At 40.2% G+C, this 18,842-nt stretch overlaps 1 protein-coding gene across 7 annotated transcripts in view; it reads left to right on the top strand.

Moving 5' to 3' along the window:
- The window catches only part of SIPA1L1 (signal induced proliferation associated 1 like 1), a 367,173-nt gene that overhangs the window by 108,564 nt on the left and 239,767 nt on the right, over nucleotides 1–18,842 (top strand). For 2 of the 7 annotated variants that reach the window (XM_047079408.1, XM_047079410.1), the window contains exon 5: nucleotides 5,364–5,456. The exons of the other annotated variants lie outside the window; for them this stretch is intronic. The gene's annotated coding sequence lies outside the window, so the exon portion shown is untranslated. The remainder of the gene's footprint in view (nucleotides 1–5,363; nucleotides 5,457–18,842) is intronic. 7 annotated transcript variants of the gene reach the window in all.

Raw genomic sequence — 18,842 nt, 5'->3', positions numbered from 1 at the left:
AACTAAGGCCCACAGAACTTGCCCAAGGTTTGTAACACTCACGTGATAGAGTAATTGTGAATCTGAAATGAAAATACGTACAATTACAAGCAGGTTCGAAGCTCTCATGAAACGATGGTAGTTATGATGACTATGGCATGTATCCAGTTATAATTTCCACTTCTGTGTCTTTGTCTTCATTAGCCATTGAGTTTATCGAGGGCAGTTGGATGTGTCTTGCTGGCTGCGGTAGCCCCCGGGCTTGGTAAGAACTTCGTGCCCTGTTACTACTATCGTTGAATGGTCTTTGAATGTCTGGTGTGGCTGTCTTCTGGGGTTTAGGATTTGGTGTCATTTTTGCTCTCCATCGTCTGGTTAATCACCTGGTTCGAGTCATCATGCTGAATCTGCGTGGATTGGTGATTTATTGAACTCATAGGGGCTAATACTTTGACCACCCACCTCCTTGTCCCCCACTGCAGGTCCCCCTGGGACTGGTTGTGTTCTGAGGCATTGACTTACTTGAAATGGCCTGTGTGCCTAGAATTCTGTTATTTTGAAGAGGCTCTGGACACTTAAAACAAGAATAACATGAATTTTTTAGTTGAGATAAAGAGAACTTACTGAAATTGGCTGAAAGAAGTAGAATTTGGGGAAGCTGAAAATGTTTTTGCATTAGGATGTTCTTGGTCCTTTGAACTGTAGCCAAGAGACTCTTCATAACAGCCTGCATTTAAAATCCAGTTGTAAAAAAAAAAATGTGACAACACATTGTGGCTGTTTTGTCTTGTTTGAAGTTAGGCTGGGAGAACAAGGCCGTTACTCTCAGTGGGGTGCTTACTCTTTGAGCCAGCCTGTTCCAAAGTGGGAGAGTTGCTGCTGGAGTCAGGACTGAGCGACTTTCTTGGTGGTGGTTGAAACCAAAGGGACACCAAGAAGGCTGCAGCTGTTTTGATATTAGGGTTTCGATCTTTGGTTTGCTAAAGCTCTGTTTTTAATTGCCATTGATAAGCAAGACACTATCCCGAAGGAAGGACTATTTAGATTCTAGTTTTGGTTCCAATTCCGTAGCTCAGTGTGGATGATTTGATTGGCTGGGATAGAAAACTCCACATGGCTTTTGTTTTTCTCTCTGAACAAATGAAGTAACCTTCGTTCTCTTAGGAAGGGTAATTGAGATAATGGGTAAAATGCTACCTGGTGAGTAGCTTATTCCTGTGTTCCTAGGGAGTGGAATTCACCTCTGTGGGTCTCTAGGATATAAAGAACGTTAGACCTAAGGCTACGCTTCCTGCAACAGGGGAAGTCTCCAGCTCCTTTTTTTTTTGTTCAGATAGAGAGTACCTGGAAGTCATGGTGATTTTGATAGCAAACCAGGAAATATCCATATATTTAATTCCATCACAGGAACCAAGAATGACTTTCCTAGCAGAAAATGCCCACATTTTCTGTGTATGGTGCAGAGTCAGCACCACTGGCTCAGGTTTGGAGGCGAGGTGGAGAATGTCTCATCTAAGCATGACTTTTTTGTGTTTATGGAGGTGCCAGTTTCCTGCTGCTTTTCTTTCCTTACTTGTTCTGCTGCCATGTGCTTTGTTGAAAAACCCTGTGTCATATGCCAGAAGACTGATGAAAAGTCTATGGGAGGAAAATCTTAAAGACTGAGAAAGTTCTCTCTCACCAGTTTCATTTGTTTTGTGAACAGGAAGAAGACGTCTGTTGTCTTATTTTTTTATCAGGGGACTGTATTTTTCTCAGATCTTCTAGCTTAGTTTTTAATCTTAACAATGACATGTGTTCAGTGTAAATAATGCAAACAAATAAAAGGAAATTAAAAAAATAAAGTAAAAATTACCCAAATCCTAAACCCAACAGTATATTTTAACATTTTGTTAAATACCCTTATGTAATTTTTCTGTACACCTACAACATAAAAATACATGTATGCAATTTTTTATTTGGTTTTATATTCTGTTTCTGTTTTGAGACTTCACTGATTTTTGGTCCGTCCTATAACTGATGTCGATAGATTTATTTCTCAGGGTATCCATTTATAGCTAGAGAGTATTTTCCCAGGTTTCTGTACCCATTTATGTAAAATGCTCTAAAATCTTTGTAAGAAGAGGAGGCCATTAATTAAGCATAACTTCAGAGAAGTTATTTAGTCTGGGTTGCCAGGTTTTTCATATAGTTAAGTGTAAATAAATGATGACTAAGATTTCTTAACCAATACTGATGAAAATTTTTCTAGAGTTATTGTACACTTGTAGCATGTTCAAATGTATACTTTGGCCCCAGGAATTTATTTCTAGGAATTTGTCTTAGTGAAATGGAGAGCATGTACAAACATGTCTGTACCATTCGTTCACTGCAGCATTGCTTAAGGCAAAAATTTGGAAATTATGTGCAGTAATTTATGGCTGTATTCAATACTGTACCCAGCAATGCGTCCATAAAAATGTACATCCTAAAATATTTGAGAGAAGGGAAAATAGTCATGCTATAATAAGAGAAATGCATGTTAGGAATTGTACACAGTGCCAACTTTATGAAGAAAAAGCGCTCTATTCCTCCAAATATATTTATTTTTTTATACTTATATAAAATATATAGATACATGCACTCACAAATAGTTTGATGTTTTTCTTATAAATAAAAAAATGAAGTGTAACATGCATACAGAAAAGCACACAGACTCTAAGCTTTCTACGTTGATAAACTTTTGTAAACTCAACACATATGTGTAACGATTACCTAACTTAAAAATTAGAATGTTATCTAATTCTAAAATCTTCCTCATGTATTCTCCCATTCCATCACCCTTCCTCACCCTCTTTCCCCAGTACAAGGAAAGGTGACCGCTGTTTTGACTTACATCACCATGGGCTAGCTGTGTCTGGTTATGAATTTTATAAAAATGGAGTAATACGGTATGTACTCTTAGTCTGGTTTCCTTTGCTCAATATTATATTTGTGGGTATAACAGGTTTTCTCTCTCCCCATGTAGTATTCTGACATGTAACTCTACTGCAATTTATTTATTTATACTGAACATGTTTTGTGTGTGTGTGCGTGTGTGTGCAGTTTTTGCCATCACAGCTAATGCTGTTATGGGCCCATTCTGTATGTGTTTCTTGGGCACCGAGGTGCACATTTCTGTTGGGCATCTATATCTAGGAATGGGTAACTGGGGTTGTGTTATGTGTTTGTTCAGTTTTTGTAGGTAACACAGAACATTGTAGTTATACCAGGTCACCGTTGTTAACGGTGTTCGAGACTGCCAGTGGCTCCACATCTTCACCAACACTTACTTTTAGTTTTTCCTTTTAGCCATTCTAGTGGCTGTGGGGTGGTGTCCATTGTTTGTTTAGATTGCATTTTCCTGAGGACTAGTGAGAAATTGCGCTTTGACCTGAATAAATTCCCTTCTGAGGAAATCTTATGTTATTAAATCTTGTGCTAATCAACTTCATGTTAGCAGTAACAGAAACGGTTACCTTCCTCTGGCACCGAGGGCGTGTTGTACGCCCAAGTTCTTCAAATCGTCAGACCCGAAGTTGATTCTTCTGGATCATTTAAGTGGGGCAGTCATTAATAGATACAACTTGTCATGCATCCAAATTGTGCTGCTTGATGATCCAGTTTATGTGATTTTCTGTTCTATATTGAGCAAATGTTTGACGCTGTGAAATATTTCAAGTTACCTGTTCGTTTTACATCATGACTGATTAAATGTTGGCCAAATAATTCAATTTAAGAAATCCGAAAGGGGAAACTTTTGGGCTTTCGTGTGCTGATTTTCCTTAGACCTGTATATCAAGAATGACTCACCCCGTTTTTATTCAGAGTAACTTTTAAAAGAATCTCACTCTACAGTAGAAAATTGCAAGTAAATTTAATGCAGATGGAAAGTGGATTTGAGACTTAAGTCTGGGTCTAATCGCTACATGGAATATCTGAAGAAGACTGGTAGTCTTGGCATCCAGTTCCTGGCTTTTAGTATTAACTTTTTTTGGATCATAAAAGGAAACTAAGACATCCTTTAATTATCCAATTACTGGTCTTAGAATAGGGAGACTTCATGGTAGAACTTCAGTCTGCCATCTTGAAATAACACTGGTATTGAGCAAGTCCTGTGTACCCAGGCTTGATGCCAAGCATTGTCATGTTTTCTTGCTGAATCCTCACCAGTAGTGTGAAATAGGTAATGTTACACCTGTTTGATATATGAGGAAGTTGAGGCCTTGAAAAAGGCCACATGATGAGTAAGTGTGAGGGGCAATTTCCTAACTCTGATTTTATGATTATATGATGGAAAATCGTAGTATTTAGGACCTTTGGTTTAAGTTGAACAACTCTGTCAACTCTTTAGATGTCCTGGGGGTACCAGTAACATATAAAAATGGAGTGCTAGTGTTTGAATCTCAGATGAAGGCCACGTAGGGTATGTTATGGAGAAAATTGTTCTTCTAGCCTCATTCTCTCTCATACTGTGCCGAGGTTTTCAAGTAATCATCCTGATTAAAGACACATTTTTCAGTAAACGCTAATACCACCAGTAGAGGTGATGAAGAGAAATTTATGGCCAAGCTTCAATCTTAAGGGAACAAAAGCATGCATTTGTTAATTTGTTTGTTTTGAATGCTGCAGCTCCTGCAGGACTCTCTGTCCTAGGTAAATCATATATGAACCAGCTCCCAAGGGACCTGAGTTCTTATGGAGATCTAAGACATATAGGAAGGTAACCTTAATAGGAGGTAGAAAGGGCAACCGGTATGAGGTATTTAGCCTGGGGCAAAATGCCGCAGGAATTCATAGCAGATGACAACTTTCAGCTGAAGTCTATCAAGAAACGCTTTCTGGAGAAGGTGGCCTTGGAACTACCTTTGACGGGGAGACAGAATATGGATACTTCGAAATTGGTGTCTGGTTCCGGGCAAAGCTATACGTAGTTTATCTTTTTATGACTGTGAATAAATATGCTAATTAAAGGAGTACTGTAGATAAAATTTGAGAATTTTACCCTATCAACAAAAAATGGTATGTGTTGTAAAACCGTAATGTTTAGGATGAAGCTTAGGCAAAGCCCCTTTTACTTTTAGCTCTGGCCTCACCTACTCAGTGTCACCCCCACTTACGGGCCTTCTCTGCCCTCTCACTGTGGAGGTTCAGAAACGTGTGCTGCATGAGACGGGACATCCTAGGCCGTCCATGCCTTCTTTACACTTTTCATAGATGCTCTTTTCCCTGCAGGATTGCCCTTCTTATCATGTTAATATTTGTCAGAGCCTGGCACACATCCTTTGTGAGTGGAGCACGAATGAAGAATTAAATGAAATAGAATGTTGTGCTTTGTACTAAGTTCCTATTTTTATCACGCACAGGTACTTGCTCAGTTAGTTGCAGCCTGCCCCAGAAAATCATTGTAGTGTAACTGCAACAAGCTGGTTTACAAGCAAGAGGAGCTGAGTGTGCAGGTTTGTGACTTTACGTGAAAATGGTTTTACCTTTAGCTATGATTGTAGGTGTGCCATTGTTTGACCACATGAGTGATTCCTGTAATGGCTGATTCTAAAATTGTTGTTTTTGGTTTTTTTTCCCCCTCATCCTTTCTCTGAAATTGTTTGGATCGGAAGAAAAGGAGGAGAAGGGCTTATTTTCACTGCCTCAATTACTCATTTAAAATTTAAAATTCTATTGACTTTCCACAACACTGTTGAGACCACAAGATAAACTTCCTAAACTAGAAGTCCTTAATTGGCATTTTTTATGTGATGAGATTTTGTTCTCTTATAGCCTTTTAGTAATTCAAAATCCTTATTGAGGAAATTTTAGGTGCAATAATAATAGTTAATCATTATTGAATAATTTGTACCCAGAAGTTTGCTAGACTTTTGCCTTCATGATCGTATTTAACCTCCACATCATGCTGAGATGTTGAGCAACATCCTCATGTTACTTGTAAGGCTAACCGATTTTGACAAGATTACATCACTCGTCAGTGGCTGAGCTGGGAATTGAACCCACATCTGTTTGCTTCAGTGCCTGACCCACTGTGTTAAATTGTTCTTCCCTGTTTTTTTCTGTGTATTTATGCTTCTCTCCTCACATTTTATGGTGATAGGATACATCCTTGTTTTAGCTTCAAATGATATACTTCAGTTGTCCCTAATCCTTTATGTAACAGTATTTGTTGATTTGACATCTTAGCTACTTTGGTCAAAACACTTTCATTTACTATGGTGTTAACGGTACTTAGAAATTGTGCGGTTTTCCCCTTTAGCAGTTGACAGGGGAAAAGGTAGGCTATTTCGTTTTCACATGTGGTATCCTTTTTTAACTGGTAGTTTAAACAGGTTCTAATAGTCCTCTGAGACAGAACCTTGGAGTTTAGATAATTCTTTCACTAGTTTGTATGAAATAGCATCTCAAGTCAGTGTGTGGTGTAACTGTGCAAGAGCACAGTGCGTGGGTAGTAGCAAAGCGGCCCTTGCACACTGCCGGGCAGAGAGCAGAGAGAAGGGTCAAGCAAATGAGAAAGTACAGGGACACAGTAACTGACCCAGCATTCATAATGTGTTTAGATTGCGTTAGAAAAACTGTCAGTAAAACCCTAAGAAAGAGACTCTTAGCTCCAGAGAACAAACAGGGTTGCTGGAGGGAGGCGGGTAGGGGGATGGGCATTAAGGAGGGCATTTGATATGATGAGCACTGAGTGTTCTATGTAAGTGACGAATCACTAAATTCTGCTGATGAAACCAGTGTTATCCTGTATGTTAAGTAACTGGAATTGAAATAAAAACTTGAAGCATAAAAAAAAAAAAAAACTTACAGAAAGCGTCATAATTCTTATTGTTATAAGTAGTTAACATCTACGTTTTAAAACTATCAATTTCACATCCTGTAATGCTACAGTGGATAACTGTTTATTATATATTGGTCTGCCAGTGCTTGTGGGGTAGGGTGGTATGCTTTGCCAGTCTAACATGTCTAGACAGAACCAAATGTATGATTATATAAAATCACAGCTCAGGGATTATGGTTGAAAAACTTTAATGATTATTGGCAACTCCATGCCATTTCATATTACTTTGCATCCTTCTTTTCATGGCCTAGTGCCGTAAAAGAGTTAAAGTTTATTTTTAGGCAGAACAGAAAATGTCTAAAATGTGATATGATGTGAATCTAGTTTCTTAAGTAAAATATATTTTCCATGCAAATACATGTTTCTTGATTTGGAGAATTGAATGAACCTAAGTAAGAATGATCGCTTCCAGCATTAAAATTGGATAGAAGCTCTTTGAAACCAATCTAAGAACAACAAAACCACTACTTTAAATCCAAATTAGTTTTAAATGTGTGTTGACTGGCACTGTGTCCAGGGTATTTTTTAGGAGTTCAGACTGTCCTGTATCTGTTTAGTTTTTATTTCCTGTCTTCTCCCTCAAGTAGTCTTCTGGGCAGTCTAGCTGCTAGCCTTTTCTTCTTTGCAGGAGAGAAATTTCCAGCATCTCTTCTTCCTCTGTGGAGCTGTCTCCTCCCACACAGGCTATTATAAACAAGCTACAGCGAACATCTTCTTACTGAGTGCAGGGGTTCCTTACAGAGCCCACATACTGTTCCTTCTTTTTTTAGATTTATATTTTGCCATGATTTTCCCCAGTTTTTAATAATGTCATTGGATAATCAAAAGTTTTATATAGGACTAGATCTAATGTATCAATTTTAAAAAGTGGTTATTCCTGTGTCATAGGAAGCCTTTGCCTGCCCCCTCACCTTGAGAATATTCTGTGTTTTCTTCTGAAAGCTTCATGGTTTTAGCTTAGGCTTAGGTCTGTGTTCCACGTTGAAATGATTTTATTCACATGCCATCTTAGTGATATTCATTCTTTAAGAGAGATATTACCTCTATTTTATAAGTGAGGATTTTGGCTCTCTGAGAATTTGGCACTCTAGCCATTGCATGTAATAGTAAATTTGATTTATAATTTTAGAACCTTTTGTAGATGATCATGATGAAACTATATGGTAGGTTGTATCTGTATATACCATTTTGCTCTAAACCTTTTTGAGATGTATTTCCATTGTCACAAAAAAAACCCCACATTGTTGCTAACAAACAAATGTTCTTTTGGTGACCATGTTTATCCCCATAAAGAAACCAGAGGTGTTAAGTGCGGAACAAGACTGCAACCTTGATGTTGCGTATATTTTATCGGGAAGAGATGTAGTGTTTATGTACAAATGTCCTGTGAAGTTGCCTGGTGTGATTTGCCTGTTAAGGTACTAAATCCTCTTGTGATAAGAAATTGAAGTGAAATGATCAAATTGACTCAGCTATTTAACCTGGCCTAATTACTTGTTTTTACTAGATACGGTACGGGGCTCAAAACTGCTATCAGCGTTCAGATGTCTCAGGGTTATCGCTTATTCCTACTACTTAATGCCTCTCTCTGACATTGTAGTAACATCACTAGTTCCAGCATCTAAGGCTCAAGAGAATTCTCAGCAATCGGTGTTTCGTTGAGGGTCTGTGTTTTGAGTGTTTACTAGGTGCTAGCTGTGCTGCACGCATCGTATTTCTCACAACAGTCTCTTTTTCAAGCACAAGTAAAGAGAGACTTTCACAGTACACACTTGGGGGTCATGTGGGGGAACCCACTCCAGTTCTCTAGTAAATCTGAGTGGCGACTTCGCGCAAGTCCTTTCATGTGTCTGGGTTGAAATAAGTAACGCTACAGCGTGCTGGTGATTCAGTCAATTCTGAGATACGTGTGGAGTCCTCTGGGGGAAGACAAGGGGCTCCCTGTATTGGATGTGAGAGGTACGCAGAGGTGAGCCGGACAGGAGGAAGCTAATGTTACTCTTAAGGAAGCTTCACCCTGTCATTGCACTGCCCTCCATTAGAATGTATGATTAAACACATTGGAAGCTTGCTGTTGATTGGGGAGAAAGACTGTCCTTTGTTTTGAGCTGAGCAGATGAGCATCACTAAGACTGTTCACATGCATCACTTAAGGACACTGAGATTCCCTCGCAAAGCTGGTGTTGCCCCTGCTGCAAATCGGGCTTGTGTCTGCTGCAAGGGAAACGGGCCAGGTTCACAGCACTCTTCCAGAGTGGCCTCCTCACTAAGGAAACATTAGCTTCAGTTGTTAACTCTCAAAGAAAGTGGGACAGTTCTCAGGCTGCTCTTTATTTGTATAGATAAACACCAGTCATTTAATGGAGCCATGCTGAAAGCAACAGTAAAAAAAAGTCGCTGTGTTCTAATTGTAGCCTCTTAGCAAGGTTATGTTAGTTTTTTTAATCTAAAAATTCTGCCTAAGTGGAGATTTCTGTGCATTATGAACCAAATTAAATCCTTTTTCTTAAATAGTATTTGTTCTGCCGAATGTTTGCTACTCTTTCTGATTAAAATGGATTAAAATGGATGTTTATAGTCTCAAGCACATTGACCAGTTAGTTTTTACAAACTCTTCTATACTGTGCATAGGAACCAGATTTAATGGACTTAGTTATTTGTTCTTCCGGTGTATTTTGAGAACGATTTTCTGCTTCATATTTGTTCTCTTCATTTTGATTGAGTGAAGTTTTGCTAAGTGCTTTTGATCTATAAATCAGTTACTGAGAGGGGCGCCTGGGTGGCGCAGTCGGTTAAGCGTCCGACTTCAGCCAGGTCACGATCTCGCGGTCCGTGAGTTCGAGCCCCGCGTCGGGCTCTGGGCTGATGGCTCAGAGCCTGGAGCCTGTTTCCGATTCTGTGTCTCCCTCTCTCTCTGCCCCTCCCCCGTTCATGCTCTGTCTCTCTCTGTCCCAAAAATAAATAAACGTTGAAAAAAAAATTAAAAAAAAAATCAGTTACTGATACATGTAAGTAGTTCATCATTTTAAGGAAGTAAGTGAAACTGGCTCTGTCCTACAACTCACAGACGAGGTTTTAGAACATTTCTGCAGAAAAATTTTCTGGCTGCAACACTTTTAATTGTCATGTGAAACCAACCATAGATCTCATTGCCATCTCAGTGTCCAGGTTTATGTCAGCAGTAATGACAGTTGGTAGGTGATTCTTTGAGTCAACACCGTGTGTGGGTATTTACAAACCACCATAGGATGTTGCTGTGTCGAAGTGAGTGTTGACTATCATTTATAGGTAAAGAACTTTCTTGTCTTTGTACATATTAGGTTATCTGAATCAAGTAATATTTGCTTAGCTATTTATATGTTAATATGTTTAAAAAGAAATTTCTCTACGAAGAGGCATTAATCATTCACTATTTGTTTGATCAGATGATGGCACTGGCATTCTATTGTGTAATCATAAAATAGCTTGTCATGTTTAATGCCAAGAGCAGATGCACTTCCTAGTATAAACAGCATGCAAAGCCCAAATCTAAATGTGTTATTTAGGAGCATATTAAAATCATTGTATTTTTTGTGATTTAAAAAAGTAACTGCGGATTGCGTTGTGTCAAATTAAAAAAATGTGATTACTGCCACAACTTAAAATCTGAAGAAGCAAAATCTAGCCCATATGTTTTCAAGTATAATGTGTTATTCTTGCAGACTATGTCATGCATAGAGGTTTAGTGCATTAACTTCGGAACCAGGCTGCCTGGATTCAGATCTTACCTATACCGCTTACCAGCTCTGTGATGTTGGGCAAGTTACTTAATCTCTCTGTGCTTCAATTTCCTCCTTTGTAAAATAGTAATCATAGTGATAATAGTATGTACCTTGTTAGGAGAATGATACAAATTAATGTAAAGTGCTTAGGACAGTGCCTGGCACATAGTAAGGACAAATGAGCAAGACTGTAAAGTGTGAAATAGGTAGATGTGTGCGTTACAGGAGCTTCTCCTAGAATCAGTCCCAGTTCTTTTAAAATAAGTCAGTGATGTCTTGATCAGTCAGTGATACTTGTGGAATAGCTTTCATGCTACATATTAATCTAGATTCCCTGGGGCTTACAAAAGGAATAAAAAGCATGGTTACTACTTTGAAAGCTTGCATCATACTTACATAAGTACCCAAAAGGAGATATACACAATTGAGTATTATATAGCAATGTGTAAGTGAAAAAGTGTGAATCTTTTACAGTAAAAGCAGAGGGGGAATGAAGAAGTATAAAAGGTGAATTTTGACCTTAGAGGGCAGGTGGTTCATTTGGTTGAGTGTCTGACTCTTGATTTCAGCTCAGGTCATGATTTCATGATCATGGGATCGAGCCCCTCATTGGGTTCCTTGCTGAGAGTGGAGCCTGCTTAAGATTCTCTCTCTCTCTCTCTCTCTCTCTCTCTCTCTCTCTCTACCCCTCTCCCTCCCTCCCTCCCTCCCTCCATCCCTCTCTCCCTTCCTCCCTCCCTCCCTCTTCCCCACATGCTCTCTCTCTGTCTCTGAAATAAAAAACAAACAACAACAACAAACAGAACCCTTCATCATGCAGTGGATGAGTTCACACACATCATGCTCAGCCCTAGCCAGGAGATTGATGTGGTTAGGTGAGTAGGAGCTGGGGGGCAGATGGGCGGCTGGCCAACCTTGACTGCCTCCGTGGCTCTGGCCCTGAGCTAGTAGCAGCGGCTGGGGGTGCCTGGCAGGCCCCTTACACTGTGTCAGGGGAGCCCCATGATGTGATACCACAAGCTTTGTAAACACCAGGGTATTTAGATCAGGATAGGGAAATGATAAAGCCGGTGAGGTGGTAACATGACTTCATACCTTTGAGAAGTTTACCTTGGGGAGCTTTGTAGCTGCAGTGGGGGGAAACTTCCATTACTGCAATTTATAAAGAACCTTTGGACAGCTGAATATGAAGCCAAACGACAGGTGCCAGATTATAGACACCCAGCTACACTCTATCTGTACTAGAAAGTCACAGTGGATTCTAATAGGGAAGGGTTTGTAAAAGAAGGAGGAGCAGTTAGCAACAACAGCTTCCCGCAGTGACTTTGGGATTTTTAATCCAGGCAAGGAGACTTTTAGTTTCTGTCTGCTGTGGATTATTCTCTGGCACTTAAGCAGTCTCCAGACTAGCTGTGGGCTTTTCAAGTGGCTGTGCAGCTGGGGACACTGCAAGAAGCCTCTTACATTCCTCAAAATGAAAAAAATAAGCATCTCTGATATTAGCCAATTCTGCTCTCCAAATACTTGCAAGAAATGTATATAATCACAAGGAGGAGGTCTGCCTGTGGTGATCATTTGGTGGAGCTGCTTGTATGTCATTAGATTTATGTGTTCTCACGATCTTGGGTAAATTTTGTAAAGGTTTTGGGACCCTAAGGGCCATATCTGTAAAATGAGGGTGTTGGGGTAAGTAGTCTGTTGTCATGCCCAAGGCGCGAATACTGTGTATTTCAAAAGGGGTTGGAAGATTTTCTTCTGGTCTTCCAACTATACGTGGAAAACTTTGTAGAGGAGTCTGAAAGTTTTGAGGAGCTCTTTTCACTCAACAGTGTTTATCGAAGACTGTGTACCCGAGACTACTCTGGGGGGCTGGAGATAGATCTGTGAAATAAGTTGGGGTCCTTCTCCTCTAGACATCCCCTTACATTTTAAAGAGAGGGAATATATTCACAAACACACGAAGAAGTGCTAGGAATTACTATCATGTTGGATGCGGAGTTAACAAATGGGAATAGTCAAGGACAGCAGCCACTTGGCCTGAGTGGATGGTGGTGGCAGCTTCTGGTCTGGTGAATGGAGCAGATCTGGGGGGTGAGGCATCCGCATTCTGCTCTTTGACATGCATCTGGAGTTTCAGATTTGAGAGTCTTCACTGTGTACTTGGTATTTGAAGCTTTGAGACAGGGTGAATTCAGCTGATGACTGAATTTAGAAAGAAAGGGGCAAGAGATGGGGACCAAGCCTGGAGGTTGGAGGTTGGTTGTAGGAGAGGAGTAGGAGAGGGAGCTCGGTTGGCTGCTCTTGGCTTCCGTTGAGCAAGTCTGTTCAACGCTAACACGTGCTCTGCTCTTTCCCTGAGCTCAGGGACTACCTGTGTCTGTGTAGGTGTATACTGCCCCTACATATACATGTAAAGCTTAAAAAATGCCTCTTAACACACAATACTCCGTATTTGCAAAGGGCTGAGAGACGAGAGCTCTCTTGGGTGACTTCCGTCTCCCTTTCTCCTCCTCCCGCCAGGCTCATTGAGGCAGCCACGCTGTGGGCTCTCAGTCCTTCTAGGTCTGCTGGTTGAGTTGAATGTTGATCAAGAATTGGTTTCATTTTTAACAAAAGCCCGTTTTGGTCAGTCGTACTTGTTATTGTGTAATTACATAATAGGAAATTGTATGTAATTTGACTAAATGTATTGTTTTTCTACAAAAATATGCTAAATACTTTTCAAAGCTTCCAAAGGCAGGCCTCCAAAAAGAATGCTATTAAGTTAGGTATGGTCATGGCAACTCTAAAGGAATGGGGGAGTAGTTAAACTTCTGTAAAGATTCTCAGCTTGTTTCCTGAAGGCCTGTGAGTGTGTATTCCATTCTAATAAAAAAGGGAGATTGGGAGTTGTGGATGATGCTTTTTGCTTGTGATTTGTGTAAGAGTGACTAGCCTATAGTCAGTCTGGAGGCCTGTTATTCACGGAAAAGACATTCACTCTACTTCAGGAAAATGGTAAAAGACTGTATATTTCAAATTAGATGGCTAAGCTGTGTGTATGTGTTGAGGGGTCTCTGCTAACTTAGCCTTTCCAGCTTCTAAATCAATTATCATCCTGTTACCTTAGTTCAGTGGGGTTTTACTGGGTGGACTTTGTGAAAAGCAGTCTGTTGTGCCAAAAGCCATCAAAATGCTCATGTCCTGCTTTACCACTTCTTGGGCTTGATGGCAAAAACGTTTTTCTTTTTAATTCATAAAAATTTATGTTGGGGGATGTTGATCACTTTAATTTTTGTAATGTAAAAATTAGATGTACCCTATCCATCAGATAGTGTAAACTGGTTCAGTTGTGACTTGAACACGTAGAAGACTGTTACATGATGGTCGGGCATCTGAGTTTGGAGGAGCCCTGAACTACATGGAGAAATGTGCACAGGATGATGTGAAACTGCAAAGGGTACAAAGCATTTTACACGATCTCTGAAAACCTGTGCCACGATATTAAGAGTTTACCTCTGGGTGGTAGGGTTGTGGGCGACTTCTGAGTTTATGTTTTATATTTTAAATTTTGTAGTTTTCCACTTGTGTTATTTCTGTAATTACATAGTACTTTATTATATTACAGCAGTGGATGATTTGAAGCTTTAACAAAGAGGGCTTTTGAACTTGGTTGCTGTTGAGAGGTAGTACGTCATAGAAGGACTTAAGTAAGAGGGAACATGAATAAAACAGTAAAAGTTATTTTTCGTCTTCGAAATAATTATTAACTGCTTATAATTAAAAATACAAACAATTACCTTTATTGTTATATAATGTACATACATAAATAAATAATTTTAGTGTTCATCTGTATAATAATAAAGATGACATAATATATAATTAACATGTTAGTATTTATAAATATACAAATAAAAGTGGTTTTAATTAAAAATTTTGTTTTTGTTTTTAGTCTTTATTTATTTTTGAGAGAGAGACAGAGCACAGACAGGAGAGGAACAGAGAGAGGGAGACACAGAATCCGAAGCGGGCTCCAGGCTCTGAGCAGTCAGCACAGAGCCTGACACAGGGCTTGAACTCACGAGCTCTGAGATCATGACCTGAGTCAAAGTTGGATGCTTAACCTACTGAGCCACCCAGGTGCCCCATAAAATTGCTTTTAATCTCCATGGTTGTTATTAATAATTTACAATAGATATTAATCTTTATAATAACCAACTAAGGTGAACAAGCTAGAATTTTCCTCCTTTTAGAAACAAAGAAATGGAGTCTCAGAGAGGGTCATTTCCCTACCCCAGGTTACATGGTTGGTAATGGCAGGTTTTGAACCCAGGTTTTGTGATTCTGAATCGTGTTCTGCTCCTGGCAATGTATTCCAGTCTTTTCTCCAGCAAAGTTAGGTATGGAAAGAAGTAGTAATAGGAATCTGGCTTAAAAGTCCTAAACTGAGGAACTGCTTGTGGGTAAAAGGTTAAATAAACTGGGTGAGGTACAAGTCTGTCTTTGAAACAAGAACTTGAGGGGCGCCTGGCTGGCTCGGTCAGTGGAACGTGTGACTCTGGATCTCGGAGTCATGAGTTTGAGCCCCACGTCAGTGGGTAGAGCTTACTTAAAGAGAGCAGAAATGCTATCAGAAGGAGCCTAGGTTTATGTTTTCCAGAAGGGGTGCATGTGTTGGGGAGCAGGAAGAAAATAGTAGAGCTGTTATTAAGCAGTTCTAAGAAACTAAAATTTACTGACATTCAACATCGGGGTTGAAGCTGGGATCCTTGTGTAGGTCCTGTGTCAGACAGTCAAGTCTCCCGTTTGGGGCGCGGCTGACCTGGAGCTTCTTGTGTGGGACTCCCTCGGTGCTGGGGGTGCAGAGGGGCCCTTCCTCTCTTGTTTGCTGTCAGCCTGTTGTGACTTGATGCATTTGGTCAGTAGCCTTATGGGTTGTGCTAATCAGCTTTAATTAACATGGGAGCTATAAAATTGATACCTAGCTTTAAAAGATTCCTACAAAGAACCACCGGTTGAAGGTCATGTTGATAATGCAAACCCTAATGAGCTGTGAAAAATTGGCAGAGCTGAGACTTCTCTCGGTACCAGCTTTATCAACTATGAAATGAACTGAAGAGTGAATTTTGTCTGAGAAAATTGTTTTCCTTTGTGGAACGATGGTGCAGTTACAAGACTCCTCCAGAGGAGGAGGTGTTGTGATGCAGGGGTGTCCTTAGTGCTTCTGGGGAACAGCAGATAACATCCACCAGGGGTTATGGTCCTTTTCTTAGTAGAATTTCTTTTTACATTCTTCCTATTCAGCAGGCATTTCTTGAGTATCTCTTAGGTACCAGGCACCAGCTAGAGTGATGAAGAAGGCAAAACCTTAAGAAGCTCCCAGGCTCAATCTCAGGGCGCCTAGGTGGCTTAGTCGGTTAAGCGTCCGACTTCGGCTCAGGTCATGATCTCACAGTTCGTGGGTTCGAGCCCCGCATCAGGCTCTGTGCTGACAGCTCAGAGCCTGGAGGCTGCTTCCGATTCTGTGTCTCCCTCTCTCTCTGCCCCTCCCCCACTCGCGCTCTGTCTCCCTCTGTCTCAAAAATACACGTTAAAAAAAAAAAGATGTCAATCTTGTGCCATAATTATAGACTGAGAGTATTTTAGTTGTAAGGGATTTGTGGAGTATCTCAGTTGACCCTGTTGTTGTTTAGTTAGGACTTCTCTGCCACGCACTGCACACTGATGTACCTGTGCCGTCGTAATACCTAGGAGCTTTTGAAATTTCTCCCCGGAGAAATTGTGTGGTGTCCTCACATAATGGCATCTAGTTTTCCTTTCTCCATTTGACTGTTTACAGTTACATTCTTAGTCCTGATTTTCTAACTTGCATTTTTGCCCGGAGGCCTTGCTAATATATTCCAGCCTGGAAAAAAAATGTTTTTTCAAACTTCTCTCTAAATCATGTAAAATGAATGAGTTTTCCTTTAAAAAAATAATGTGTGTGTGAATTCCTGTGTACTGATTTTATTTTGAACTCAGAGTGTCTTTGTTGGCTGAGACTAATACAAATAATAGATAATACCCCAGAAAGGAGAGCACGGCCATAGTGGCTCACTTAACACTGTATCACTCCAGATATCAAATAGAAAGCCATGTACCCTGTGTGTGAGTCAGATTCAGTCGTTTATTGTCAAGCTGATTATTTTTCAGCATATAAAGAACCCCAAGAAGTACTACTTTCTTTTTATTTAAGGAGGCTTCACATCTAGCATGAGGCTTGCCTCCGGGACTTGAACTCATGACCTTGATATCAAAGACCTGAGCTGAGCTAAGAATTGGACCCTTAACCCACTGAGCCACCCAGGTGCCTCTAAGAAGTATCCCTTTCTAAAAAATAATGTAATGTATACTTCAGGCTTGAAATATTATAATCAAAGCAGGCCTATTAAATGCTCATCTGTTCCTCTGTACTGTTCTCAAGCAAGTTAAACACATCAAGGAAGAGTTTCTCCCCTTTAGAAATATCCAGACTCAACCTTACATTTATAATTGAATTATTTTTGTAATACTGGGTGAGAGCAATGGTACCTGAAAGTTTAGTGTATCTTATCCCCACCCCCTTTGGTGGTGATGGTGGGATATTAGATCAAAAATTAGGGTTTCCCCAAGATTAGTCATAACGAAAAGATAATGGTCATAACCATAATATATGGCAAATTATGTTAGGAGTAGAAGAAAGGGAATTCAACTATTTTAATGCTTCAGTAGAGAGAGCCTTTGAAAAGTAGAGAAAAATAGAAAGGAAAGAAAACATTCACAGCTTCATCATTAAAAATTCTATTTTAAGAATACTTTTTGGGGTACCTGGGTGGTTTAGTTGGTTAAGTGTCCAACTCTCGATTTTGGTTCAGGTCGTGATCCCAGGGTTGTGGGATCAATCCCCTGTGTTGGTGTGGAGCCTGCTTAAGAATCTCTGTCTCCCTCGCCCCTCCCTTGCTCATGCACTCTCTTTCTGTCTCTTAAAAAAAAAGATACTTTTTAAAGTAACACAGTTTTGATTCCTTGACACTATTGAGTGGCCAGCACTAAATCATGTAGGGCCTACTTGGAAAGGAGAGGGGTATCACTGAAAGTGGGACGGGGTGACATCTGGATTAACTCTTTTAATGGTTACTGCTTTCTTTGAAATAGGTGAAAACGACTCCATAAAAAATGCCTTGAGGAAATGGAAGACTAACCTGTTTTGACAGAAATAGTGCAGAGATGTGTCTTTAAAAATGATTTTATCACGGCACTGTAGTCCAGGGTTGGATCATGTCAGCTTAGCAGTGGCCGTCGAGAGCGGTCCGTCCCTCTGCTCACCTGTGGAGTAGAGCAGCAGTTCTAACGAGACGTGTGGAAGTTCGGGCCGGGCTCAGGCATGCTGCGCACGCACCCGCCCATTTGTGGCGGTAATGATGGCAGCGTGCAGGTGTTCTCAGTGAAACTGGTTTCCTGGACCTTTTCCTTTTGTATACATAGTCTTCGAGCTTTAAAACAAACTGTATGTGCCAGTGCTCCCTGTTGAGGAAATGGGGGTTTGTGGAAACCCCATGTGGCCAGAGATGGGACCCGGTGGTAGGTAGTGGGCACCCTTTGGATGGCTCCAAGGTTCTGCATCCGGTTCCCTGATGATTCGCCTGCTTTGCAGCACCAGCATCTCCAAATCCAGATGCCTGAATGACGAGAACTGTTGGCTCCTGTTGAGTATTGGTTTCCTTGCTGTTGAACAGTCCTAGTGTGTGTGTGTGTGTGTGTGTGTGTGTGTGTGATTGAACAGTTAACGTTAGGAAGGAATAGTTTTTTGGTGTCTATTGAAATGTTTTATAAATAAACTTGGCTTGAATAATATTTAATACTCCATGTTCCATTGTCTGTAAAACCCATTTCTGTGGTTATATTCAGTACAGTTATTTACACAATTTAGTTATGCAAAGATGTTGTTGCAAATTTCAGATATTTTTATGTTGGATAAAAGATTAACCTGGGTTAAAATTGCTTTTGTTTTGCGTTGTTTTGTTTCATTTGGCTGTACAAGTTCTGTGAGTTTTAACACACGTGTAGATTTATTCAACTGTTCCACAGCTGCTTACTCCCCTCAGAAAGTGTCCTTATGCTACATTCTCTCCCACCCCCTAAATCCTGGCAACCACTGATGTGTTCTCTACCTCTGTAGTTTAGTGTTTGCAAAGATGTTGTTTAAAGGGAAGCATGTGGTATGTAATGTTTTGAAGCGG

The sequence above is a fragment of the Lynx rufus genome, unplaced genomic scaffold (genome assembly GCF_022079265.1).
Source record: "Lynx rufus isolate CCGP_SWC_20201006 ecotype Redwood Valley unplaced genomic scaffold, mLynRuf1.p SCAF_17, whole genome shotgun sequence".
NCBI classification, from domain to species: domain Eukaryota; kingdom Metazoa; phylum Chordata; class Mammalia; order Carnivora; family Felidae; genus Lynx; species Lynx rufus.
The sequence above is the reverse complement of the archived record's forward strand: the minus strand, read 5'-3'. Positions and strand labels throughout refer to the sequence as shown.